We start from the raw sequence: 27,562 nt of genomic DNA, 5'->3' as shown, positions 1-27,562 counted from the left end.
CTAATTACAATAGATACTAAAAGGATAGTTCCTGCCCAGGTGTTGGTCTTCTTGGGAATGGATCTCTGATATAATGGGGGAAACTTCTAAGAATAAAAGGGTACTTAGCATTTGGTTAGATCTGCTAGCTCCACCTAAACTGATCATCAATTACTTTAAGGTCTATTGTTCAGTTTGAAATGTCTAACTGTGGAAGAGGCATGAAGAAAGGGAGTATTTGCAGGACAAGCCAGGCATGCAGACCAAGGTGAAGGATCTGATCTGTCAATCAAGGGGAAGATTCCAAACAGAATGTTCCAAGGAGAGGCAGTTGGGAGCCTGGCCAGAAGGGAGGAACTGACTCTCTGGGGTTACTGACCAAGGGAGAATCCTCTTCTCTGGGTTCCTGACCAATAGAGACTGGCTTTTTCTGATCTAGGCAGAGAGACCTTTGTGGTTTTTGACAAAGTCTGAACTTGAATTACTCAAGCAGAGATTATCTGACTGAAGAAGAAAGAAGATTTAACAGTTGTCCTCCATCTCTCTGGCTGTCTCTGTGTCACAGCTGTGACAAGACTGACATTTCCCCAAACCCTCATAACCCTTCCTTGTAGATTAGGGACAACCTCATCTCCCTTACCTCAATTTTCATCCTGTCCTATCTTTCCTTACCTGAGAAAGAGAACAAAAGCATCCTCTCTAAACCTCACAGTTCACCTTTGAGTTACATAGAAAGGTGGCTGACCAAAAGGGGGAGGGGAAAAGGGGCAGGAAAGTGTGGGGAAGCTGGATGGTGAAGGGTGGCATTGAGGGAGGAAGAGGGTAGGAAATATCTTGATTTATTAGCTATTAGTGATCAATAGGCAAATCCCAGAGCACCCCACAAGCAGCATCTCTCCATCTATCTCTCAGAAATACTTCTATCTCCATAACAAATAGGCATCCCTCAGGTTCCCCTAGTAGTTCTCCAGCAGCCAGAGTTATTCCAGTTATTACAACCAGAAATAGTTCCACACAGATTATCTATATTACATAAGTCTGAGACCTCCCTTGAGGCAAACTCTCATGGGACAGAGGCCAAACTTGGAGTCTCAAGATTTCAAGTTGACAATTTAAAAGTAATATTAAGCTTTTCCTTAATAATCCTGGTAAGTCTTTGTGTTTTGTGGGAATGCTTATGGATTCTGCTTTTCTGAGAAGAAAAGGCCACCCATTGCAGCCTAATCTTTGGAGTTTTTAATGTAGTTTTTCCAGAGTGCAACCATTACAAGGAAAAACTTTGTGTTTTTAAGATTATTAAACTCTAATGCCTGCCTTTTTTTTGGTGGATTGCCATTATCTTTTTACCCTTTAACTCCGAAAGATTGATTTTATTTGGCTTCTACCTTTGGGGTATTATTTTTCTCTGATGGATGAAGCCACTGCAGTCTGTTGTTAAAGGATTTTCCCACCTGGAATTCCCCAGTGACATCCTGTACCTACTGTTGTGGGGGTGAAGAGGTGCACTCCTGGGGTTTGGGAAAGATACCTTTTGCAAGAATGCAAGATTCCAAAACTTAGCTTAAAAATAAAAAGAGAAATTTATTAATTTAGAGAGTAATGTTGAGAATGGTCAGAAGGATGGTACAGGTACAGCAAGAAGGAAGGCTGCTCCTTGGGAGGACAGCATGAATGGAAAAGGCTATCCCCATGGGAAGACAGCATGGATGGAAAAGCTGTCCCCCAGATGACATCAGTTCTGGGGATTTTATACTCTTTACAACAGATTCTCTGTCATGGTGTGGACGTGGCTCTAGTGTGGTAAACCCTCAGGAATTGAGTTAGGGGTTTGGCTATTTGACTGGGATCTGCCTGGAGACATAGGGAATGACCCTCATAAAAGATTCTTTGGTTTTAGGGATCAGACAGATGTCTGAGATGTAGCCTGATAGAATCGAGGTGTAGCCTGGATGTGTATCTCTCTGTCCATCTTAAATCTAAAGGAGGATCAAAGGAGGACAATCATCTCAGGGTCCTATAGGGGCCATTGGAAGTTTTAGGCTAGGAGTCACGAGGATGTAAGGGAGCAAAGGAATTTCACTGATAATAGTTTGCCTGATTTTCTGGGGGTACAATGCCCATGTCACCTACCATCTCAATTTTCAATTGTGGAAGACTTATTAAAATTTATTAAGGCTAAATTTGATAGATTTCTTATTGATCTTTTTGTTCTATTGCAGGGAATTCATTCAGAATCCTATTATCTCAGTCATTTCCTAGGGAGCTTAAACACAAACAAGATTACCCTACAGCTGGAACCTGAAGGAGTCCATAGAAGATACATATACAAGGAACCTTATAGTCAGACCGAAAGTACTTCATCAAGTCTCAGAAAATTACTGACCTGGGCTAAGTATGCCTTTTGCTCTCCTTTTCATTACCCTTTAGATTTTTCTCTGAACCAGATATTGATATAGAACTTGGCATTTTTTAAATTCCCCTGGGAGTTCTAGTAGTACCAACCCTGAGAAAGGTCTCTTTAAGTTTGGCAGTTACTTCAATCTGAGAACTAGAAAGATTAGATAAGGGAAAAACTAGTCCTCATATCTAACTAGAATAGGAAAGTTTTAATTCAATGGTATTTCATTTTGTTATGAGGTTTAATATGATTTTTATTAATATGGAGATTTACAACAAAATTTACAGAGTACTTTTCTAAAGTTGCATAACTGATAGGTTTAATATGTATTCAGAATATAATAATTTCTCAATGTGATGTCAGAAGAGTTTAGGAAAGAATAATAGAGCTTGATAGCTTTTATGGATATAACTTAGAAATTCCCAAGATGGACATTCCTATTTGTGGTACATTTTCCCAGAGACATTATTCTTAAAGTCTCAGAGTCTAGCTTGGTGTGGTGGCCATGAGAGCTCTGTCCCCCTTAATTAAATTAATTAATTTAATAAATATTTTAAATTTATTTTAATTTTAAATTTATTTTATGTATTTATTTTATTATTAATACTAATAACAATTTAATAGCTAATAAAATTAATTAATTAATTAATTAAAGGCATGCTCTTTTTTCTTTTCTTTTTTTAAAAACCCTTACCTTCATCTTAGCATCAATACTGAGTACTGGTTCCAAGGCAGAAGAGCCGTAAGGGCTAGGCAATGGGGGTTAAGTGACTTGCCCAGGGTCACATGGCTAGGAAGTGTATAAGGACAGATTGAACCTAGGACCTCCTGTCTCTAGGCCTAGCTCTCATTCTTTTTAAGTATTTTAGTGGTTCTGTGTTTTTCCAGGTTGACAGGACAAAGAATGCTACCCACCTCCATGGAAAGAACCACTGGAATCAGAATGCAGAGCAAAGCACATTATTTTTCACTTTAGTTTATCTGAGGTTTTGATTTTATATGGGCATTCTCTTACAAGGACTAATATAGAAATATATTTTGCATGATAATACACATGAAACCCAGATCAAATTATTTACTGTCAACATGGAATCTAGAAACCTCAAACTTGTAGCCTAGTATGATCTGATGAACCCTAAGTTTTATGAATAGCTTGTAAGTTGGAGAACCTAAAGCTTGTACTTGTTCCCTGTTCCCATGAGAATCCACCCTGAAAGGAGTCTCAGGCTAGCAGTTTCAAACAGAATAATGGACCCTAAGGTAAAGATAATTGCAGTCATGTGGGGCCAAGCCCAAGCATACTTGTCTCCAGAAGCCTCTCCCACTGTATCACACCCTCATTTTAAGGATATAACTCAGGACCTTCAGTATAGGAGGCTGCCTACTGTGCTAAAGAGTCACTTGGCTTGGGCTTGGCCAATTTACAAGCTAGTCCTAAAAGCTGGGGTTCATCAGATCTTACTAGGCTACAAGTTTGCGTTTTCTAGATTCCATATTGACATTACTATCACTAGGCGGAAGGGATCTTATAATTTCAGAAAACATGTATTGAAAATTGTTATTACATATAATTGAGAAAATAAAATATTTAAAAAGATTTTATAAATAATTCATTGGGGTTTATTTAGCACTGTCTAAATAAAATCATTGTATCTGGGAGGCAGGTAAGTGATTCAGTAGATAGAGCACTAGGTCTGGAGTCATGTGAATTTTAAAACTACTTCACCCTACTCAGACCATATTAGAAGATTTGGTTTAGCTATTTCCTGATTTGTAGCAATGGAGATACTTGGTCTAACAGAATCAGGTCTTGGGAACTCTACATTGCTCCACCCTACTTAGTTTAACAAGGTCAGGAATGTCTGAGCCCATACTCAAGGATTAAGTATCTAAGAAGATGGCCTTCAACAGACATGTGCAGAAACAGCTGACAGACCCCCGGGCTGTCCTAAGTCAAGCTAAGCTAACATTGGTACAGATGAGATGCAGGAAAGTGATGTAAAACCATTTATATAGGGTACACCACTTCCTCTCTTTGGCCCTTTTCCCCAGAGAGGTGGCTCTGGCTGGCAGCGTGCTAAGCATTCCGACATCTTGGCATGGTGGCAGCTAGTTGTCTGGGTTTTGGCAGTGAGTTTGCCCTTGAGCTAATTCAGGTTCAGGCATCTTGGCTGAGCCCTCTTGGAGTTTAGGCTTATTCCATCCTCTTTTACTCTCCAAAACCTTACCTTCCTAAAGTCTCTAAACTTCCCCCTGGCACAAGCCAGATGGGAGAAATCCTACACATTTTCCTTCTCCCTTCTTCTTAATTTCTTTCTACTATATTAATTAAAACACCATAAACTTCCAGCTGACTTGGGTATTTTTTTTTTATTTGGGATATCCATGGCGACCAATAATGTATATAGTTTAGGTCAAAACGCTAAAATTATCCTTCACAGTCAGGAAGTCCTGTGTTCAAATATAGCCTCAGACATTTACTAGCTGTGGGACTCTGGACAAGTGATTTAACCTCTGTTTTAATACATTGGAGGAGGGAATGGTAAACCACTCCAGTATCTTTGCCAACAAAACCTTAGATGTGAATATTCTAATCTGCAAAAGAGATACAACCTATAATGCCACGATGGTAATTCTCCAAGTGCTAACATTAAAAACAAAACAAATTCCCTTCTTTGAATCCATGCTCACCAAAGACATTATGATCACTAATTCAGCTTCCTCCAAATGGAAGGTAGAAGCAATCTAGCCCCTGAAAAGGGTTGTCTCCTGTTTTCATAATGTGGTGACAACCTTGTTTATGAAACCCTCAATTTACCCTTTTCCCAAGGGAACTTTCCTTCAAGAAACTCCTATATGGACCTTTGTTGAACACAGCAGATACAAGTCATGGAGGTAGTCAAGTCTTAATTCCCCTTTTCTAATTTCTAATATTGTGTTTAGGCCTCTTCTAGATACCCTTTCCCCAATCTCTCATTGTTTCTATTTGGTCACACTCATCAGGGTATAAATATAACCCCAAGTTCTTTAGTTAGACAGAAAAGGGAGACCTTGCTCCTAGAATCTCAGATCCTGGCTCTGTTTAGTGTATGTGTTACTCTGTGTGATGTCCATAAGAGCTCTGTCTCTCTTGTCCTGATCAAAGATGTGTTCTTTATAACTGCTTTTGTGTGTCAATATGGAATCTAGGAATCCCAACCTAGTAAGATCTGATGAACCTCAAATTTCAGGACTAGCTTGTAGATTTGAGACCCCCAAAACATGTACTTGTTCCTTCTTCCCATGGGAATCTACCCTGAAGGGAATCCCAATCTAGCAGTTTCAGACTGAGTGGGAGACAATCCTGGTTGGGTGAGACTAAGCATATGCTAAGGACCCTCTTTGTTTTAGGTAGTCTCCCCTATAGTATCAGAACTTTTCCCAAGAAGATCCACACCAGAGCAGGAACTGTCCTTTAGTATCTAGCCTCTTCTCTTACACCCTAATCTCTAGCTATAATTCCTTTCCCAAGCTTGATTGTATCCTGTCTGTGTAGTTTGAACACTCCCATTTTCTTTGTAGCTATAGTGATGTCAATCATCTATCTTTCCCTGTCCCTGGACTCCCCAAATGGTATAGAGGTATATATTTGTTCCTCAGAGTCCATCCTGAGTCAGTGGCACTCCCAGGGGTCAGTGACCAGAGTTTAATCCAAACTCTGTGCAGTCGCTGGGAGTAAGCAGCTCTGTTGTTGTGGCCTATTAGCGCTGAGGTCTTTTAGCACTGAACCTCTTTAGCCCTTGATTAAAGAGTGATTTTGACTATTTAATAGTTCTGTGTTTTCTCTAGTTGACAGGTGATTCTGTGTTTTTACAGGTTGAGAGTGCTATTTTGATTTTTAAATCACTCTCCTAAATTTGCTGAGGGTGAACCAATTTTCCAAATCCTAAACACCCCCAACACATGATAAATCAAATTTCTGAACATAAAAAACTTGAAGATCCAAGACTTAACATTAATCTGCCAAAGTGATGATATCCTATGAGATCTAGACTAAAAGCCAGTCTCCTCTCTTGTCATCTAACAACAATGAGTAATTTTATAGCATCATTTATCTGAGGAATCTGCACTACCTTATCAATATTGCATCAGTTATTGCCAGGTGACAAGTAACAGAGATCTAAAATTTCCCCTTCCATCTCCATAGGGAATATTTTTGAGTTCATTATTTTGGATGAATTAAAATAAGTTTAATACTTTCTCTTTAAAAAGTCAGTGTTAAGACTGATTAATATAATTACTGGGAATTTCCACTGAATTACAGAACTGGGGATCCTATATATTCTTTAGGAAAGTGTCAGCTTGAAATCTGGAGACCCCAAGTTTGCCCCTGTCCCCTGAGAACTCACCCCAAGGGAGGTCCCAGACTCACCCATTTCAGACAGAACAAGAGACCCTAAGGTAGACCTAAATCAAATGTTAAGTACCTTTTGTCTTGGTAGTTTCTCCCATTGTGTCAAAGTCCTTGCCCAGGTATCCCAGCCCTGGGCTGGATCTTTTCCTTTTCTATCCATTGTCAAGTATCAACCTCTCCCTGATAATCCCTTCTTGGACTTCTCATTTCCTTGTAGCTATGATAATGCCAATCAATCACACTTCCAGGTCCTTAGTTCCCCAAATGGTATATAAATTTCCCAAGTTCTGTTATTCTTTGGAGAATCCTCTAGCACAGTGCATTCTCTCAGGGATGTGTCCCCAGGGCCCCAAGGTGTTGACTGTAGTTTCTGGCACTTGGTGGCTCTATAATAGAGGTGATAAATGAACCTATCTCTTCATTAAAGATTTGTTTTTTCTCTCTCCGTTTTCTACTTTACTAGTTCTGTGTTTTTCAAGGTTAACAAAAGGAAGGACTACTAAGTGGTTACTTAAAGGTTTGGGGCAGAGGCCAGCCAGAGGCTAGGGTGCCTAGGAGTGCCTAGATACAACCAGAGAAATTTAAGAAAACCAAAAAGGTATTTAAGATTAGATTGCATTAGCTAATCCAGTCTAAAGTGATCTGAGAGGTATTGAGTTTAAGTACCTTCTTACAAATTCAATTCTTCAGGGCAAAAGTGAAACCTATTCATGGTCAATTCAGGCCATTCGGTCTTTTGAGGTCTTTGTCCCCAAAATCTAGTAGGAGTCAGTAAAGGGAATAATTTAAGATAATATCATCACAAGCATGGATTATGGTCTTGGAGCCAAGAGCAATATATGGTCACTAAGTATGTGAGACATATGATGAAGTAGAGTACTAGAGCTGGAATCAGGAAGTTGTTCTGTCATATCCAACTCTTTGTGGGCCGATTTGGGGTTTTCTTGGCAAAGATAGTGAAATAGTTTGCCACTTCCTTCTTCATCTCATTTTACAGATGGGGAAACTGAAGGCAAATTTGAACTCCAGGCCCAACACTGTATTCCAAGTGGATAAGAGTCATAGCCTTGGAATCAAGAAGACTGTCTTCCTAAATTCAAATCTGGCCTCAGATACTTACTAAACTGTGTGACTATGAGCAAGCCACTTAACTCTGTTTGACTCAGTTTCCTCATCTATAAAAATGGGCTAGAGAAAGAAATGGCATTTCAGTATCTTTTCCAAGAAAACCCCAAAAGAGGATAAAAAAAGTTGGGAGTCAGGAAAACGAGTTCAAATCCCATGTCAGACATATAGTAGCTGTGTGACCTCAGGCATTGTCACTTAATTTCTCTGAGACTCAGTTGCTTATCTATAAAATTAAAGAATTGAACTAGATGATCTTCAAAGAAGTCCCTTCTAGCTCCAGATCAATAATCCTATGAATATGATATTATCTGATAATAAAAGTATTAGAACCTGTCAGGCCTAGAATAAACAAAGAGAACTAGAAATTAATAGAGTTCTGACTTTTAGTCTTCCCCCACTGAACTCTGAACCAGGTACTCATATTCTTTTGGCAATATAATCAAGTGAAGTGAAATGATTAGAAAAGGACCATTCTCTCTGCCCTCTTCCATTTTATAAGTGAAGTACATCTCTACAGAATTGAATAATTACTCATGAATAATGATTTAAAACATTCCTCAAGCTTACTTTTCAAATAAGTGACTTTTTCTATATCACAAACTGTCCCCTACACATGACCATAACGAATTCTTGAATTCTTAGAAGAAACCTGAGGCTAGGTCTGAACTGCAACATCTCTTTGTTCTGAGAGTTATTTGTTAATTTTCAGTTCAGCTATACTATACAATCCCCTTTAAAAAGTAAAGTGGGATAGATAAGGAAAGCAATTGAAATAAGTAGTATAATTTATCTAAAGTTACCAGGTCCAGGGAAAAAGAATTGCAAATATACAATCCAAAAGGAAACCAAAAAAATTAAAATACATCCTAATCATAATTTGAAGTCCCATTTAACTCTGCAATACAGTGATCTGTATGTTTTGTTTTGCCAAGGTTTTTTTTTTTGCATGAAATATCACCATTGAACCATTTAGATAAAGAGTAGTTAAATGTTAAAAGGAGAGACAGAAAAAGGCCAAAGGGAAAAGAGAAGCAAATTAATGTTTGAAAAGAATATTGACTTGGTAATTTCAAGCTAAAGACATAATAAAAACAAATAAAGCCACAGCAAAGAAATATTGACAAGTGAATAATAAACATAAGGGAAAAAAAAGTTTGTAGCTTAAAAAAGCACATTGGGGTGCCTTAAATTTTACATATTTTTTAAAGGAACCTTAGTACCAGAAACTATTCTAAACATGAATGTGAATCCAGTTCCAACAGATAATGATCAGATTTCTCTTCCTCTAAATATTAATGAACTTTGTCAAAGTTGGCTGTCCTACTTTTTTGTTTGTCTGGTGCCAGAAAACCTCTAGTACAGCAGAGATAGTTAGAAATTAAAGGAGGAAAGGGAAACACTGAGAATTCCCATGATGGCAACAGGATATCTTCAACCTCACTATGAAGACAAGATTCTTTTTACAATCATTTATATTTTATTAGTAAGATTTTGCTTTTGCATTTATTTTTTAATCATTATACCTACATCTAATACTTAGCAGTCTCCAGGAGCCAGCAAAGTGAATAAAATTAGCAGGGAATTAAAATATGATGACCTTTAGTAATGCTTAAACTACAAAGTAACCACAACAAAACTTTCCTTATTTCATATGAAAATATATTAATATAAATGACATGACAGGGACAGTTAGGCCCCATTTTCTCACTTTCCCTAGACTAATTGATTTCAAAGGGAAGCATGTGTAATAATGATTCTCAAGTACCATTCTTACTCATTTCAATTCTTTCTCACCCCTTCGCTAAGCTGCCTCTAGGGCTTTGAAGGCTTTTTACACAAAGGAAGCTAAATTGAGTTTCCTCACTTAAAGTGAGAAGTTACAAGTGTTTATCTTGTGCCATTTGCTTTTATTAGTAATTGAATATTCATGAAATAGTAAATTGGCCAAATGGTTGGTGGTTTTAGCAATAAATAGTACCCATTCTATTTATATTTAAGTTGGTACTTTTTACTAAGGGCTCAGTTCCCAAGATCAATCAAAAATTGTGTTTAATAAAGTATCTGGGGACTATTGTTTAACTTAACCAGCTGAATTACTTTTCTTTTTAAATTATTTATGCGGCAGTCCATATAAAATGAAATTTATTTGCCTGAAATACAATAAGGATTTTGAAATGAATCTGTCTTTTCTACAAATCTAAGTTTTTTCCTGATTGATTTTTATTTAATGCATAGTGAAAATATAGATCATATGCTTAAAATAATGACATGAGAATTTAAATTACTTTATTTGAAAAATCTGCTTTACACAGTATTATTATCAGTGTACTCTAACACAATAATAGTATTCTAATCTACTCTAGTACACCTATTTTTTTCAAACCTGAGATTTGGTCCTTCATCCATATTTCAAATTTAGTCTTAAATCTGTAAGTTTGCATATAAAATGAAATCAAATGAATTAAAAAAAAAACACTTTTCTCTGGTGCTAAATATTTGCATTCATCTTAATTTTAAATTATAAATACTACTGCATTCTGGAGCACAAATCATTTTAAGTTCTTTATTTCATATCTTAGAAATTATCTATTTAATGTCAATTATATACCTAACCAATTAAATATTCAGGTCACTTTGTAGACTACTGAGCTAAACTGATTTTTATAACTTTTTGATTTTCTGTATTGGACTAAAGCCAGAAGGCATGGGGAAGGGAGGAGAGTTGAAATCTATTGGCTTTGGAATAGTCTACCCCAGTTTTGTCACTTATTATTTATATGACAAATCACTTAAGTCTCTGGATCTCAGTTTTCTCACGTATAAAATTAAAGAGATAAAAGCTCTAAAGCTAGGATTCTCAGATCCTTTTCAGTTCTGAATTGATGTTCCTATAAAATTATACAGGTGGATCTCAAGTCTTTTCTTAAGAAGACTTGTTTCTATTCATTCTTCCAGAATTTTAGACTTGAAAAAAGACCCTTTTCTAAAAGTACATGACTGAAATTCACTACCTCCTTTCCCTGCTGTTTAGAATCCCTAGTTTCTCCAAAGCTTAGCTATGTGAAACCTTTCCTGATGCTTTCTGATCTGCTTTTGCCTCGATTTCTCCTTCCTGCCCTTCTCATTCCAATATTTTGAATTTATTTGTGTATATTTCTATATGCTTATGTTGTCTCCCTTGATAAAATCTAAACTCCTTAAGTGTACAGGAATGTTCATTTTTGGTTTTGTAATCAAAGGATGACAAGATCTAGACTTAGAAAGGGCTCAAGAGTTTAGCCAGTTTAGCCATGCTTATCTGTTCACAATGTTCTGACAAGTTGTTTTATGACACCCTCAGGCACTCCTGATTTCCCATGATAGGATCAGTAGGTTTGTCCTCCTTGAATAATAAACCTTCCAGTGTCCAAGGATCTCAGCCTAGAAAGGAGAATTATAATTTAATTTTAAGTACCCTTTTATCTTATAAGTTTTTCCCATTGTATCTAGGCCTCTCCTAGGCAGTCCAGCCCCTGGCTGGAAACCTCTTTCCTGTGTCTCCACCTCAGCCAACAAAAAAGTCCTTCATTTCCTTTATTCTCCAAAGTGTATATAAGACCCCAAGTTTTTCAGTTCCTTGGAAATTCCCATTCTAGGTAAGTTTTCCTGAGATATTGTTCCTAGTGTCTCAGAGTTTAGCTTGGTGTGGTGTGTGTGTGCATGGCTCTGTTGGACACACAAAAAACCCTGCATTTTTCAGGTTTGACAGTTCTTCAGTCTAATCCTATATTCAAAGGGTATAGAGACAGAATATTGCACTAAGTTTACTTAAGAAATAGTAGGTAATACATATAGAGATGGGTATCTATTACAACCTGTTTAACTTGGAAAAACAACGAACCACAAAAGTAGTTAAAAAAGAACACGTCTTTAATCAGGACAAGAGAGTTCTGATGGTCACCAAGAAGAGTCATGTGCACACCACACCAATACCATGCCAATACCCGGAGACCCTAGGAACAATGTTTCCCCCAGGAAAATGTTCTAGGAATGGGAATCTCCATCATGGGAATTTCCAAGGAATTGAAAAACTTGGGGTCTTCTATACAAAGAGGTTGTAGTTTAAGGTATCTGGGAGAGGCTCAAATACAATAAGAGAAACCAAGAAACCAAAAAGGGGATTTAAGACTCGATGTATTTTCTATTCAAGGTGTTTTATGGGTACTTGATGGCAATAGTTCAGTCTGGGAAAAGGGTCAGTCTGAGTATTTCCCATGAGTCAAAGGTAAACTTGGAGTCGCATAAAACCATGTTGTCAGTGTCAAGCATCAGGAATACAAATACAATTTTTTAAAAGATAGGCTCTACCCTTAAGGAGCTTAGACTAAAAGGGAGCTGAAAAGGGGAGAGGAGGGAAAAGTTACCTATGTGGGGACAGAGGAGGAACTTCAGAGGCTCAGGGGCAGAGTTGATAGAGAAATGAGCTAAAACTATCCCTGGTGTTTCCTCAAAGGGAGTTCAGGAAAGAAATTTCCCCAAAGAATGGAGGGGAAGCAGTCATTTATTATCTACTATGTTCTGAGAATGATGTGTGAAGTTCTTTACACATTTGATTCTTAGAATAACCCTAGGAGGTAGGTGCTATTATTACACTCATTTTATAACTGTGGAAATTAAGAAAGACAGAAATTAAGTGACTTGCCCCAGGGTCACACAACTAGTGTCTTGGCTCCAGAACCAGTGATTTGTCTATCTGCTCTAAGCTAATTGTCCTCTTTTTCTGGGTAAGGAGGCATCTGGGGCAGAGGTAGAAAAGTCCAGAAAGTCAAGAGTAGATGCTGAAGAGAACTGAAATTGGTTCTGGCATTTGCTCAACTAGAGGTTGTCAGTCAATAAACATCAATTCAGTGTCTATTATGTACCAAGGCTGGGAATAATATACCAAGAATGGCAAAGCAGTCACTGTCCTGAAAGGGCTCGCAATCTAAAAGCGGAAAGAATGTGCAAAAAAAAATGTACAAACACACTGTATACAGAATAAATAGGAATAATTAATAGAGGGAGGCAATAATAGAATTAAGATTGAGAAAGGCTTCTTGCCAGTCAGGAACTCACCAATGGAAGGAGGGGAATGGATGTGGAGATGTAATTGCCGGAGTATAAACCATTCAATGGACAAGGTATACTAATGAGGAAGCTCCCTCCTGCCTTTCATTGTCACTAGGGTTCTTGTTATGGATTTTGGTTGTGAGATGAATCTGCATTCATGATATTTCTAAATCCGTCCTTTAAAGATTCCTTGTGGGATGAAATGAAGGAATGAGAAAGCATTTAGTTATGTACCACTAGCTATTCTAAGCACTGAGGGTATATAAATGAAGACATTAGAAGTAAACTTATAATGACAAGTGGGGCATAAACTCCCAGATGAAGAAAAACTCCATTTTCCAACTTAATTGTGGGAAATTTATCTTCTGGGCTTGGTCATGAGCTAGGTGGGTCAGTGAATTGAGAGCCAGACTTAAAGATAGGTGGTCCTGGGTTCAAATGTAACCTCCAGAATATTTCCTAGCTGTATGGCCCTGAGCAAATCACTTAATCCCAATTGCCCAGACTTTACTGCTGTTTTGCCATGGAATTAACACATAGCATTGATTCTAAGATGGAAGGTGAGGGTTTAACAACAACAAAGAATACAGCAGTTATATTGACAAAAAAACATGGGCTAGTAGAACTCTTTTGGTATTAGGGATTGTGCTTGATAGACTTATCAGCTATTTTGTTTCTGTTCATTGGAAACTCTTCTGGAAAAAGGATTATAGTACCATGGATCTAAAGATGGAAGAAGTCCAGAGACCTTCTTTATTGGGATAAAATGCTCAGGATTTGAACAAAGGTTACATTTTCATAGGATACCCCATATAAGTTACATGAATAAGGTGTAGAACCAAATGGTAATCTGCCCTGCAACAACCCAAACAGCTATATTTAGATACTTTACTGCTTTACAAATATTTGCTAACAGACTACTTTGAAGAGTTAGGTTATTGCAGGAAGTAGAACTGTTGAAGGGAACAGAAGATTTGTTATAACAGCTTGCCAAAGTGTAAGGAACTAGTAAGAAATGCCCTATTGCAAAGGATCTATATCTTGAGCTTCTTTAGAAACCAGACATACATATGTGTTTATTCTCTTTTGCTTGGTTGCTTTTGTACTCTAAATAAGCACGCAGAGGTTCTGCCATGAGGAAATTTAAGAAAATGTTAATTAAGCCCCTATTAACCACTGTGTTTCATGCTAGAGCAGCTTGGTGTACTAGGGAAGAAATTGACAAAAATATTGAAAATTATTGAATTGAAATTATTGAAAAATTATTGAAATTACTGAATTATTGAAATTGTAGAAATTATTAAAACTATTAATTGTTGTAAAATTATAGAATTAGTTATTGAAAAATTGAGTTAATTGAAATAATTTACGTGGATGTATATCTATCCTTTATTTAATTCAGAATAAGGATCTTCTGATCCAAGTCAAGAAATGCTAAACTTGGTAGCATTCTTAATTTTTATTTCATGGATTTAATTCATGACTTCATCATAAATGTGCTATGGTTTAAAAGCCACTTTCTCAAATCAACTCAATGATTAACAAGTGTTATGTATGAATTAAGTATAAAGGATATCCCCTATTGTAGCAGACTCACCTCATTAGGAAGGACGCCATCAAGTCTTGTGACTGAATGCTTAGTCCCTGTGTGGATGACATGTCTAGAAGTCAGGACTTAGACCCCGACTGTCCAATAAGAGTCTCAGAAGGAGTGATGTCATTGGCCTCATAAGAGAGAAGATGGGGTAGCAGCTCACTCTTTCACTCATGACTCTCTCACTGGTTGGACATACAACTTGTTTCTTTCTCTGGAGTATGAAGCTCCATTTGAGCCTCAGCTGGGAGCTATAACGGGCAGTGCTGCATGGCTTGTAGGCTTTCTTTAGTTAGAGTGGTTCGGTATTAATTTTCTCTTTTTTCTCTTTAACTTTTACTAATAAATAAGTGTAAATTAATATACAGTCTCCAAGGAATTTGAATTACTACAGATATATTACTAATTATACTGAATGAATGGAAAATCATTCATTAGGTGCTGTGTGGAAGCATTATGTGAAATGCTGGGGATACAAATAGAAAAAGTGAGATACTGTTGTTCTAAAGGAACTAATGTTTTAATTGGGGGAGATGGCACATAAACTTAAATTACAGGGCAGATGAAAAGGCCCAGAAGTCCTAAGGGTATATGTATGTGGGGTAGGTGGCAAGGTCCAGGGCATAGAGTTTGAATGAAAGGTAAGGCCTAGAAGTCCTTAAGAAGGCAGAGGCAGGGCAAAGTAAAGCCTGGTGGTCCTCCCTTTCTTAAGAATGGACAAAGTTCATGACACCCATCTCATCCAAGCATTCAAGCCATCCCACTGGAGGGTCAGTGCTTCTCCCTGTAGGTCACAAGGTCATCTGAATGGTTTCTGAGTTAGCCTGAGAGGATAGAAGGACTTTCCTCATAGAGACGAGATTTCATGAAGCATCCTGTAGTCTTTGGGGCGGCTAGGTGGCACAATGGATAGAGCTCTAGGACTGAGACAAAAGACTCTTCTGAGTTCAGATTGGGCCTCAGACATTGATTAGCTGTATGACCCTGATAAAGTCACTTAACCCTGTTTGCCTCAGTTTCCTTATTAGTAAAATGAACTAGAGAAGAAAATGAGAAACCACTCTAATCTTTGTCAAGAAAACTCCAAATATGGTTATGAAAATGACACGACTGGAAAATGACTAAACAAGCCATAGGCCTGTGAAGGAGGATAGGGGAAAGGGTGGCTCTCCTGGGCTAAGTGCCAGGGAAGAAGATATATTGGAAAAAGAACTAGACATAAATGGATCTGCTTTTGAATCCTAAGTTTGAACACAACTAGTTTTGTGACATTAGTCAAGCTGTTTCATTTGTAAAATTGTGTGAAAAATAAGTATTAACAACCACAACATCGATATTGTTGTATTGGTTGATAAATGTACCCGTACTATCAACCACACAGGATTAATAAAGGGCTAATGTAAGATAAACTCTATAATGCCTCAATTCTCTAGACTTAATTATCATTTCTATGTACATGAATCTCAGATCTATATATTCAACCCTAGACACTCTTCCAAGATTCAGTATCATATCATCAATTGACAATGAACATTTCAAATTAGGGACATCATAAACTTAAAATGTCCACAAAAGAACTTGTTTTCTTTTCATCTAAACCTACCCCATGTCCAAATTCCCCTATTTCTGATATGGGTACTGCAATCTTTCTAGCTGCCTCAGTTCCAAACCTTGGTGTCATCCTGGAGTCCTCACTCTCCCTCACCACCCTAATCTAATCTATTGCTATGTCTAGTTGATTTTATTTCCACATCTCTTATCTGTCTCCTTTCCACTCACACAGCCAGAACCAGTGCAAGTGGTTTCCCTGCTATTTTAGCCTCCTGACTTACCAATGTATCCTTTACACTACTGCTAAAATAATACTCCCCAAAGCACAGGTCTGATCACATCACTCCTTTAATAAGTGCCACTGGTTCCCTATTATTTCTAGAATCAAATATAAATTCCTTTTGCCCTTCACAATTTGTCCCTAAACTACCTTTCCAGCCTTATTACATGTCATTCTTTCTAAACTATATGGTCCAATTAAATTGGTTGAGACTATTTTTCACTTATAACACTTATTTCTCATCTTTGGTGTGGCTGTCCCTCATACCTGAAATGTGGTCCTTCTTTACCACCATCTCTTAGATTCCCTAGATTTCCTCCAAATTCAGCTCAAGCTCCATTATCTCTATAAATTTTTTTCAAATACCCTAGACCCATGTTGGAGAACCTATGGCATATGTTCTGGAGGGGGCTGCCCCTCCCCCTCTCCACAGGCCTGAGGACATTTCTCATATCACCTATCCCTCTGCCCAGCGGGAATGCTTCCTCCCTCCTCGGTCTGGAGTAAGGGGGAGACTCACATGCAAGAGGGTTGAAGTTTAGGTACTTGGTCTCTAAGGTCTCTAAAAGGTTCACCATCCCTGCTCTAGACACTAATGTTGGCTTCTCATGCATATGAATGTATGTATATGGTGCTTTAAGTTACATAAAGTTTTACAAATATTATCTCATTTTATCTTGACCCTGGGAAATGGGTGTTATTATTATCCCTACTTCATAGACTTTGAAAGTTAAGTGACTTGCCCAGGGTCACACAGCTTTAGCAGGAAGAGCAAAAGGATCCTAACTCAAGGTTCAACATTGTACCACCTACCTGCCTCTACATTACCAAAGCCAAATTACTTTGTATTTATTATGTATACTATATACTTATATATACACATATTGTCTCCCATAAAAAAATAAGGTCTTTAAGAGTAGAGGCTATTTTTTGTTTTCCCAGTTTGTTATATCTTAGGTTCTTTTTTTCTCAAACCCTTAGTTTCCATTTTAGAATCAATTCTACGTATTGGTTCTAAGGTGTAAACCTCAAAATTCCTTAGACTTATAAATGTTGGAAATTTCACCATTGGGATATTTCATACTTGGAAAATTTCTTACTGATAGTCTATTGGAATGGGAACTCCATTGGCATGGGAGGTTCCTTCTCTTCCCTTCTTAAGATTACTTTAGGACAGAAACCCTTTGCTGAACAATGGAAAGGACTTTGACCTATGCTTGAGCATAGAACAGGAATTTCTTTGAGTCTTGATTGATTTTAGAATTGATACAATGGAGATACTCCACCCTATTCAGTCCTAATAGGATTGAGTAAGGGCTGCAGCCTAGATCAAAATTTAATTATTCCAATCTCTACCATACTCAAGTTAACAGGATTTAGAAAGGGCTGGAACAAAGGAGTAAAGATTTAATCATTTGAAAAATATGACCTTCAACAGACATGTGCAAAAGCCAGAAACCTCTGGGCGGTCCTGGGTTAAGCGAGAGCCTCCATTGACAAGGAAATTGATGAAGAGTGATTGGTAGATGTGAGGACTGAGGGGAGGCAACTTGGATGGTGTCCTTAAAGATAGGAGGGTCTGGAGACTCGGGAGAGAGGATGGAGTTTTTGGTCGGTGTGGTTCCTGGGCTCTGAGGAAGCTTGCTCTGAAGGAAGCTGAAGGTGGGGGCCTCTGAGACTGTTTCTCCATTTTGGACACGTGAGTGAAAGGGACTGATCTCTTTTCTTTGCCCCAGCTATCTAAGGGCTTGGGCCTTTTGGTTCAGCCTAAACAGAAGGGGTATTTAAGCCCTATTCCCTTCTCTCCCCTTTCTCTCTCTCTATATATATCTAATTCCTTTCTTGCTCCTATTGTAATTAAACTCCAAAAAAGGCTGACGGCTGACTTGAGTTTTTCATTTAGGAATTACATAGCTGATTCCTTGGCGACCTTAAATTAATATATATCAGTCTTTTAAAGTGATTCCCTTGTAACAAAGGCAGAAGAATGGTACAGGCTAGGCAATGGGGGTTAAGTGCTTTCTTTAGTGTCACACAGCTAGGAAGGATCTGAGGCCAGATTTGAGTCCAGTACCTTCTGTTTTGGGGCCTGGATCTCTATCCACTGAGCCACCTAACTGCTCTCAACAGATTCTTAGTGAATTTCTATTGATTGGTTGGGTTAATGTAGTATGAAAGGTAGTAGGAACAGTGTGTCCCTCAAAGGCTATGTTAGTTTTTCAAGGCTTTCCTCCACACATATTAACTTAATTTTCCTCAGTTATTGAAACCATCCTGAGACTTAACTGGTCTAAGGAGTCAAAGCTCAAATCATTAAGTTGCAGAGGTGGTTTATTTCTACATTGAAAGAGGAAACTATTCACAAGGAAATACCTATATCAATGAAGTCAATCACAGGACTAATGCCAAAAAATCAACAATATTAACATATGCTTAAAAAGATCTTAAGTGTAATAAATTCAGTCCTATGACAAAAGCAACAATTCATTTCCATAGTGTAAAAATAATAACTGGTGAGTTATAAAAATAGATGGAAAACTCACCAATACAGGTTAAAAACTGTTCTGATACTTTTGATAGATGCAATCAAAAGTATCTTCAGTGATAAAGTGAAGCTCAAATTTGGACTTCCCTTCAGGGCAAGGCACAAGGATGCTAAAGAGTCTCTTATTATAAAAATAAAATATTTATTGAAATATATAAGGATAACAAGGATTTCTAATTCTAAGGCATTCTAAATCCACCCAAATAAACTGCCCGCTTCTGTAAGGAACCTCTTCTCTTGTGTTTCACAGGCTACACTAATCCTCCCTAATCTGACTAACCCAGATTTATACTATCTAAATAAAACTACCACTATTATTCTTATAATTCTTAACTTTGTCTTCAAATTATAAAATAGCAAAGGCTAGATGGTTGAATCTCAACAAGAATCAAGTTAGGACTCCTCAGAGTCCAAACCAAAGACCATGTTTTTCTTTGGTCTTCTCAGAGTTAAACAATCTATAAAACCATAATAGATATTCAATAGTGTTTCCCAAATTGGGAAAGGGAAACACTGAGCTCCTTCAGGTCTTTCCCTCAGACATAGAGACAAAGATGCTACCTCCTCCAGCCCTGAGAGAGAGACTTTGAGTGTGTGTCTATGCCAACTGCCAAAGATCAATTCCCAACTGCCAGAGAGAGTAATTGACACAGAAAAACCTATAACTGTCAACAATTGAAATTAACATGCTCTCAGCTCTGTTTCAAACTTCAATTCTTGCATCAAGCCAGCCACTCTACTTTTTATCCTAAACTAATAAAACAATACTTATTTTCTAATATCATCCTGACAATAGTCATTTAAGCTTAACATAGCACTTTCCTCACAACAAACTTCTAAGTAAAATAGGCCACATGTCATCCACATTTTATATAACTTTAAGGAAAAGTGATTTGATCAGAGACACATAGCTATTATGTGTCTAATCCAAGACTTCAAGGAAACCAACAAACATTTACTATATACTTACTATGTGCCAGAAACTGCCACGTGCTGGGATACAAAGGCAAAAATATGGACCTAACTTGAATGGAGCTTACTATCAATATCCTGGTAAACATTTGACAACTGGTTCTCCTCTCCCGCACTAAAAAGTACCTATAATAACTTTATAAATTTAATCTGTATTAATAAATTTTCTCCATTGCTTTCTTAAATCTAACTAATTAACAAAATAATAAATCAAGCCCTGATTTGCAACATTTGCCAATTGCTGAGGCATAAAATGGTCACAGTGAAAATTTAACTATTTGCTTCAGTTTGAGTTGGCTCCAGTAGAGGTCTACATAAAGAAAACATGAAAATAACTATATATGTAAGCTATATAGAGGGTTTCCCATTTGTCTTACTGCTGTTTAAGATTCAGAAGCTTAAAACTACACTAGGACTTTCAGAACAACCTGTACAGTATAAATAGAAGGGAATCTCAGAGGGAAGGGAATGGAGGTAGAGAAGCTAGGAAAATGCCTCCTGCTTCAGAAGCTGGTATTTGAGCTGTCTGGAAGGAAGCCCAGGTATTCAGGGGGTAGAGTTGCAAGAGTGAAGAGTCAGTAAAAAAAGGCATGGGGAAATCCAGAGTGGTTGGATTGTAGAGAATGTAGCAGGAAATACAGAGTAATAAGACTGGAAAAGTACACTGGGATTGGGTTGTAAAGGGCTTTAAATGCCAAATAGAGGAGTGTACATTCAATCCTAGAATTAATAGGAAAATTCATTGAGTGGGGATTGATATGGTCAGACTTGTGCTTTAGGAGGATAATTGGCAGCTGGGTAGAGGATAGATTAGCAAAGGGAAGAGACTTGTAGCAGGGATTCAGTGAGAAAATTATTGCAATAGTCTAGTGTGGAAGTGTTGGGAAATGGGAGAGAATGAGCCAAAATAGAGAAATGTGAAGTTAGAAAAAACAAAATTTGACAACAAATTTGATAGATGAGGCAAACACTAATGAGGAGTCCAGAGGTGAATTTAGATGACTATGTGCCTTATTCAATAATAGGAATTTTGGAAAGAGGGTAGGATTTGTGTTTGGTTGGGGTTGGGAGTAAATATAATGGGTTGATTCTGAATATGTTTAAAGTGTCCAAAAAACAGTTGGTAAAGAATTGAAACTTGGGCAGATTAGGGATGGATAGATCTTGGAATCTTCTAAGTGGGTATGAGTTATACTAGGGCTAGTTGTTAATATCATGAAAGGAGATAACATGGGGACAGAGGAGGACCTAAGGCAGAGCCTTGTAGGACTCTGAAAGTGAGAGTGGTATGGATAAAATCCAGAAAGAGCCTGAGGAAGCTGGAAACTGGAAACTGTTAGGAAAACCTATAGTATCTAGGAGAAGAGGATGATTAACAATGTCAAAAGTTGCAGAGAAGATCAAGGAGGATAATGATTGAGAAGAGATCATTAAGAATCTTTAACAGGAATTTTAATTTGGGGTCAATCCATGAACTTTATATATTGTCAACATGGAATCTAGAAAACTTGTAGCCTAGTAAGATCTGATGAACCCCACGTTTTAGGACTAGCTTGTAAGCTGGATGCCCCAAAGCTTGTACTTGTTCCCCCCTTCCCAGAGAATCCACCCTGAAGGGAGTCTCAGACTGAATAATGGACCCTAAAGTAAATGGCAATCCCAGTTAGGTGACACTAAGCAAATGCTAAATATTCTTTTTGTCTTAGGTAGTCCTCCACATTGGAATAACATTAGACCCTTTCCCAAGAAGACCCACACCTGGGCAGGGACCATCCTTTTAGCATCAATTTTTTTTTCAAAACCCTTACCTTCTGTCTTGGAATTGGTTCCAAAGCCAAAGAGTGGAAAGGACTAGGCAATGGGGGTCAAGTGACTTGCCCTGGGTCACACAGCTGGGAAGTATCTGATTTTTTTTTTCCCAGTCAACAATATGTAATAGATAAATGCATCAGCGCTTACCATTTACATAACACTTTAAAGTTTGTAGAGTGCTTTACAAACATCTCGTTTAATCCCCACAATTCCTGGCGAGATTGGTGCTATAATTATCCTCATTTTACAGATAGGAATGTTGAAGCTATATAAAAAGGGTTAAGTGACTTCCCCTAGGGCCACAGAGAACCATACTAGAGCTCAGATCTTTTCTGATTCCAGATTCTAGCCACAGCCAACACTTCCATATCCTGTACCACCTAGCTGCCTCTGATCAAATATCAGGGTTTCCCTTGTAATACTATGTATTTTATTTTATGCCCTGAAAAAAATTTGAGAAGGCTTCACCAGTGCCAAAAGGGTGCAGGATACAACAAAGGTTAATGAAACTTTGCTGCACGAGTTGACCCAGGTCAGTTAGTCTTCTCACAAATATTATTACAAATCCTAAGGGAATTTCAAACTGCGGAAGCTAAGTGAGGACTTTCCACAACTAACATGAAACTTCCCAAAAAACGTGGATGTAGTTTTGCGAATGCCGGCCGGCTTTTTGCTGGGGGCAGAGTCCTACCCAGGGATTGGGGAAGCAGGAGCATCTCTGGCTGTTCTTTGTGCTTGGCAGACAGCAGGCACACTATCAACCTTTATGGGCCGATCTGCAGCCGGTGAACTGCTTCCCAAGAGATCTCGAGGTTTCGGGAGCAGGGAAGGCAAAGCACAAACTTTAGATTGGGACAAGCCGCTCCATAGGGAAGCAGAGCGAACCTCCGTCCTGCGTTACCGCCCGGCTCGAAATGAAGCTCCCCATCCCTCCGTCCTTTCGCTCCAGGGTTCATGACGGACTTGCAGCATAAAGATGAGACACCTTTCTTCTTGACTCTTTCTACCTCCCCTCGATCCCTTGGGCCAAGATAAGGGTAGGGGGTGGGTGGGGGCTGGGTCCTGCTCTCGCGGGATCTGCTAAAGACAGCCCCCCCCCCTTAGCCCCCAACCCCCACCCCCAGCCCCAACACAGACCTCGCGTTATTTGGGACTGTCTGGCCAAGGCGGCTCGAGGGAGGCGTTTCGGTGACTTGTTGATCTTCGGCGTCACCGCCCGGCCGGTGCCCCCTAGCTCCCGGTTCTCGTGCGCATGCTCCGCGTCCTGGGTCGGCGGTGAGGAGGCGAGCCCAGCCGGGGCCAGGGCAGACCTCCTTCTCCCCCTCCCCCCTCCGTGGAGGCCGCCTGAGGCGGCGGCGGCGGTCGTTGTTGTTGTTGTGGTGCCGACGTCACGAGGGGCCCCGCCGGCGACGTGGTGGGTTGGGCCGATGTTTTGGAGCTGCTGCACTACCCTGTAGGGACGAGTGAGAGACGCTGGGGGCAGGTAAGGCTCGGTTACCTCCCGGTCCTTCCCCCCCCCCCCCCCCCTTTCAAAATCAGCTAGAATGGCGAGTTTGCTCGCGGCAGTGTTAGGATTTGGGCACCAGGGTCTAGCCCCAGCCTAGCGTGACCCGGAGTGCCTGCTGGGGAAGGAAACCTGAGGAGGTGGGGGTGGCGTGAAAGGATGTCGGAGAAGGAGCACTTGAGGCTGGCTCCCCTTCCCCCCCCGCCCCCACCGCCGCAGCATTTTTGGTGCGCCACTGACTGGGAGCTCGCGACCTGCCGATGGTCCCAATGCTACTACAGTCGCTGCTGCTGCTGCAAGTAAACAAGCAGCTAGAGCAGCCTTTGAGCCCTACTCTTCGTGCACCTACAGCATCACTTGGAAGGTGCGGGGTGGGTCTGCAGAGAGACTTGAGGGAAAAAACGCTTTAAACTGTGACCCCCCCCCCCCATGGTTCTAGAAAGTTCAAGGGAGTGAAATGTTAGATTTCTTTAAAGTGAAGAGAACTAGAGTCCTGAACTGGGGAGGGAAAGATATAGAAGTCGAGTACGGGGAGTTAAAAAAGTACTTAACTCAACTACTGGAGAAGAGTGAAAGGTCGATTGAGCCTTGGTACTTTCGGAATCCTTCCACTCCCCCTTCCCCCGACCCCCCAACCATTAACGGCAGGTAAAAAAGAAACAAACTAGTTTTTGTTAGGTATACACCTTTATATTAGATTATAGATATTTATAAATTATCTTGTAAAGCCTACCGAATGTGAAACTAAAACCACAAACTTTTGATATTAAGGAAATTGAGTAGAAATTTGAGAAGTATTTGGCAGAGCTGGGTCTAGAACTTGATCTGTGGTCTTAAAGAGCGCATATCTATTTAAATACATATATGCATTTTTGAGTTGCTTTAGATTAGTCATGTTTTATTTCTATTGTTAAATGAGAATTTGTGTTCTTTAAGCTCGGTTTTGGTAGTTAGCAAAAGATGAAAAAGAATGGTAAGAAAAGTAAAGATTAGATGAAAAAATTTATGAGTAAATCCAGAGTGATTTGTGTCTGAATAAATGGTAGTTCATTTCTGCATTGTAAACGTTAGAAAACTAACTGATATTGAATGGGACATTTCTTAAAAGAAATGCTTGCGGAAATTGCATTGATTGATATTTCATTTGTCTAACTTTTTTGTTGTTGAACGTGTTATATACTGTGCTGAGTGCAATTTTATGTTTTGAGGGGATATTAATGACTGATTTTTCCTCAGAACTCAGAATACAGGCAATGTATAATTGAAAAAAAAATTTTTTTTAACTTAATGTTTTAAGGAAACTGTAAGCTCTCGGAGAGTGGTGAAATTTTAATTAATGGGCCTTAATGATTTATAGAATTATGCCAGACTGATTTAATGACTTGTTTTGGTATTCTTTTGAAATACTCAAAAATAAGGAAAAGAAGTCATTCAAGTAGAAAATAATTTTTGTATTTTGGTGTTCTGATTTTCAGTGTTGATATGCAAATGGGTAAGAAGGGTAACTAGATAGGAGTCCAAATAATACTATTATGGAGTTCAGCAAAAACTTGAATGGAAGTGTAGGTTGTAGAAATAAGGATGAAAACAAATAGGAAACATTTTGAAGGAAAAGGCAGTGGGAATTGGATATTGTATAGAACAGGAAAGATGCAAAGATTGTCATTATTTCTCCCCAGAAAAGAATGGATATTTAGAGAAATGAAATGCTATCCTTGGAATGGAGTGCTTGATTTCAGTGGAAATTATTTTAGTTTTAGAATAGAACCTATATTATATCCTATATAGTAAATATGGTGAATTGCACATGGTTCTTTTTGGGATACTTTAAAAAATCTGAATTGATTCATACTATCAATCCAATCTAGCCTTTTCATTTTAGAGGTGAAACTAAAGACTAAAAGAATTTTAAGTGATTCAACTAAAGTGGCTGTATTTTTGTTTCCCAGGTGTTAGTACTTTTTTTTTTTAAGCTCTTACCTTCTGTCATAGTAGCAATTCTAGAACAATGGTAAGGGGTAGATATTCGAGATTAAGTGATTTACCCAAAGTCACACAGCTAGGAAATGTCAGAGGCCAGTTTTGAACCAAGGTTCTGACAACAGGCCTGGCATTCTATCTACTGTCCTACCTAGCTGTCCAGGTTAGTAGCTTTTTTTTTTTTTTAAACCGGAGTCAATTGACTCCAAGGCAGAAGAGAGGTAAGTAAGTGACTTGCCCAGGGTCACACAGGTAGGAAGTGTCTGAGGTCAGGTTTGAACCCAGAACCTCTTGTCTCTAGGCCTGGCTCTCAGTCCACTGGGCCACCCAACTGCCCCCCAGGTTAGTAGCTTTTAAGAAAGAACCACTAACTTTTGTAACATTGTAAGAATATAACTATAAATAGCATTATATAGATGAAAAACATAGGACCTGAAAAAACACAGAACTGTTCTACAAGAACATATCTGGGTGGGGCAGCTGGGTTGCTCAGTGGATTGAGAGCCAGGCCTTGAGATGGGAGGTCCTAGGTTCAAATTTGGCCTCAGACACTTCCCAGCTGTGTGACCCTGGGCAAGTCACTTAACCCCCATTGCCCAGCCCATACCACTTTTCTGCCTTGGAAGCAAAACAGAGTATTGAATCCAAGGCTGAAGGTAAGGATTTTTAAAAAGCAAACAAACATCTCTAATCTGGACTAGGGAGACAATGCTCTAATGGTCAGGTACTACACAGAATCAACACACATTATACAATGCCATCTGACTCCCAAGACACTGGGAACACTTTTATAGGCAAACATACAATTATGAATTTGTGATCTCGTCAAATTTAATTTTCCCTCCAAAAATGCAGTGTATAAACCATCAATGTCTGCCTACCTTGTCTGACTTGTTCATTTCTCATAATTTGACCACAGCTGTGAAATATTTGGTATTAAATGAAAATTTTACATGTGTTTTTATGTTGTTCCAGACCTTTGGTGATGGCAACTCCCTCCACTGATGAAGATCAGCAACTTATTTATAATCCAATTTTATAGAGTTGCTTTAGGGACACTGAGAAGTTCTGTGACTTGTCCCTGGTAACAAAGTGAGTGTTTAAAGCAGGATTTGAACTAAGATCTTTGTAATTCCAAGGCAGGTTGCCAAATTGCTTCTTCAGTGTGCAAATACAATCAATCATCTATTAAATATTTATCAAATGCCTGCTTGGTACTGTTCTTGATAGTAATGCAATGTCTATCCCCTCAAGGAGTTTATGTATTATGAAGGAGACAACTTACATACATGTATGCAATTCATGGTAATTTTGAAGGAGATATTCTTTATTAGTTGTTGGGAGGGATTAGGAAAGTAAAAATTTAGAAGGTTAAGAGGTGAAGAATTAAAGGAAACATGATTTTATGAATTGAGGAAGAAGTAGTATATTGAAAACCTTTGGAAAGACATAGATGAGAGACATGACATTTTGTATGAGAGGAACATCTAGAAGAATGCCAGTTTGGCTAGATTGTAAAGGGTGCAAAGGGGAATAATGTGTAATTAGCCTAGAAAAGTAAATTAGTAAATAGTAAATATGTCCTGAAGGTCTTTAAAGGGCAAAAAGAGGAGTTTCTATTTGATTCAAATTTAATAGGGAGCAACGGAATTTTATTGACTGACATGAGCAGACCTGTGATTTCATAATATCACTGACAATTTGGAGGACAGATTGTGAATGGAAAATACTTTCTAATGAGACAAGTAGCCTAATTAGGGAGCTATTAAAATATCCAGGTAAAGGGATATGTGTATTGGAGGAAAAAGGTTTGAGAATAACAACAGTGTTGCAAATCTGGTTGATGTCCTTTATGCCCTTGACAGAAATAAAGTAATTTAGAAGAGGGGCTAGGGTAGGTGTGGGAGAAAAAAACTCAGTTTCTGTTTTGTACGTCTGAAGTTTAAGATAAGTATACACGTAATTTTATATATAATACATATGTAAATTTTACATGTATAATTTTCATTTGGTCAGGAATTTGGTAAACTTTATGTTCCAGTTTATACATTTTCTTTTTAACTTATAAAAGTTAATATAACAGGAAATTATCTCCAGTCTAGGAACTGGAAGGAGAGTACCGAGGAATGCATCCTGCAGTTAGTCAAATAGGTTTACAACATTACTTGTTTGTCATCTTGGAAAACAAGAAGACCTGAGGGATTTTGGTTTTGAGAGAAAGAAGTATAGAACACGAGGGAAAGGATAGAACAAAGGTGGAAAACAGAAGCATGGTAGCAGCAACAAGAGTGTTGTCAGAGAGGATGGATAGAGGCTTAAGGTCACTCCTACTATGATT

General features: G+C 38.5%; 1 protein-coding gene and 1 long non-coding RNA gene across 9 annotated transcripts in view; one reads left to right on the top strand and one right to left on the bottom strand.

Annotated features, from left to right (window-relative positions):
- LOC103092828 (uncharacterized) overlaps positions 1–23,007 on the bottom strand; it is a 134,042-nt gene extending 111,035 nt beyond the window's left edge. The window contains exons 1-2 of one of the 5 annotated variants that reach the window (XR_001628739.2): positions 22,878–22,965; positions 12,993–13,175 (exon numbers count right to left, since the gene is read on the bottom strand). This is a non-coding gene — a long non-coding RNA (uncharacterized LOC103092828). Of the gene's footprint in view, positions 1–12,992; positions 22,831–22,877 lie in introns of those variants that run through there. The other 4 variants (XR_464433.2, XR_008917711.1, XR_008917713.1 and 1 more) reach the window with 4 other exon arrangements.
- PCMTD1 (protein-L-isoaspartate (D-aspartate) O-methyltransferase domain containing 1) overlaps positions 22,989–27,562 on the top strand; it is a 59,915-nt gene continuing 55,341 nt past the window's right edge. For 2 of the 4 annotated variants that reach the window (XR_008917710.1, XM_007487138.3), the window contains exons 1-2: positions 23,085–23,223; positions 26,200–26,316. The gene's annotated coding sequence lies outside the window, so the exon portion shown is untranslated. Of the gene's footprint in view, positions 23,224–23,345; positions 23,609–26,199; positions 26,317–27,562 lie in introns of those variants that run through there. The other 2 variants (XM_056823902.1, XM_001368793.4) reach the window with 2 other exon arrangements.

The sequence above is a fragment of the Monodelphis domestica genome, chromosome 3 (assembly GCF_027887165.1).
Source record: "Monodelphis domestica isolate mMonDom1 chromosome 3, mMonDom1.pri, whole genome shotgun sequence".
Classification (NCBI taxonomy): domain Eukaryota; kingdom Metazoa; phylum Chordata; class Mammalia; order Didelphimorphia; family Didelphidae; genus Monodelphis; species Monodelphis domestica.
This window is presented reverse-complemented; position numbering and strand designations above follow the sequence as displayed.